Genomic DNA, 1,238 nt, shown 5'->3' on the forward strand with positions numbered 1-1,238 from the left:
TATATATATACGACGAGCTTCTTTCATTTTCCGTCCTAACAAATCCAGTCACAAGGCTTTGGTAGGCACTGGGCTACAGTAGAAGACACTTGCCCAAGGTGTCAGGCAGTGGGACTGAACCCGGAACCATGTGTTTGGGAAGCAAGCTTCGTACAACACAGCCCATGCCTGCGCCTATATGCGTGTTTGTACATATGAACATATGCCTGTATATGTATGTATTTTCCTTACTTGCTAATGAATATATATCTAGAAAGAGCAGAGAAAACAAGTTATGCATGAGCATCATTCACAACAAACTGTGAATAGTTCTGATACCGAGCGAAATTATGGCTCCATATGCACAAAACGAACCGTTCTAATCTGATATCTTCCTTGGTAAATTTGTTTTTCTTCTAACATGGAGGTGTTTGGACATCTCGTATTCTGTTGGAATCAGTATCTTCCGAATTTAAATCCACTGGAAAGATTTTTCTGTCACTGTTCTGTAAAACAGCCCAAATATTATCTTGTTTGTAAAAAGAAAGCTCTGAATGTGATATCTTTTCATGCCTGGAGTAATATCCTTTTGTCACGCTCGATATCTATCTCATCTTTCATCATAGTATTTCGTTAATACCTCGGTACTAGTAACGCTCAATGTGAGCAACAGATGATAGAGACAAACCACAGAATGTATTCCTTTAGAAATTGGTTCTCCAGCATTCAGTTATCAATTATGAAGAATTTCTATAGCGAAATTCCATTCTTGCGTCAACTAAAAATGCTGTAAGTAAAGATGTATGCGTAAATTTCTCAATAAAATTTTTATCCATTTGACTTTCAGTGAAGTGCGCACAGGTAGTTATTTCTGCTTGCGTGTGTGCAAACAGGCAAGTAGGATTCGGTGCAGACATATTTATCACCGTGGAAAATATGTAAATATGTGTGTGTGTGTGTGTATAGTTGTGTGTATATTTGTATATACGTGGGTACGTATGTGCATATGTATAAATATGGACGTATGAGTGTATATATATGTGTGTGTGTATATATATATATATATATATATATGTATACACAAGTGCACATATGTATGTATATGTATATACATATATATATGTGTGTGTGTATCAGTATGCATGTATGTGTGTGTTTGTGTATGTGTATTTATGTATGCATGTACGTTCTCACACATTTATAGGTATGTGTTGTCCAACCCACTATCCGGCAGCGTCCAATTCTCTAACGGTTTTTTT

Source organism: Octopus bimaculoides, chromosome 19 (genome assembly GCF_001194135.2).
Source record: "Octopus bimaculoides isolate UCB-OBI-ISO-001 chromosome 19, ASM119413v2, whole genome shotgun sequence".
NCBI lineage: Eukaryota > Metazoa > Mollusca > Cephalopoda > Octopoda > Octopodidae > Octopus > Octopus bimaculoides.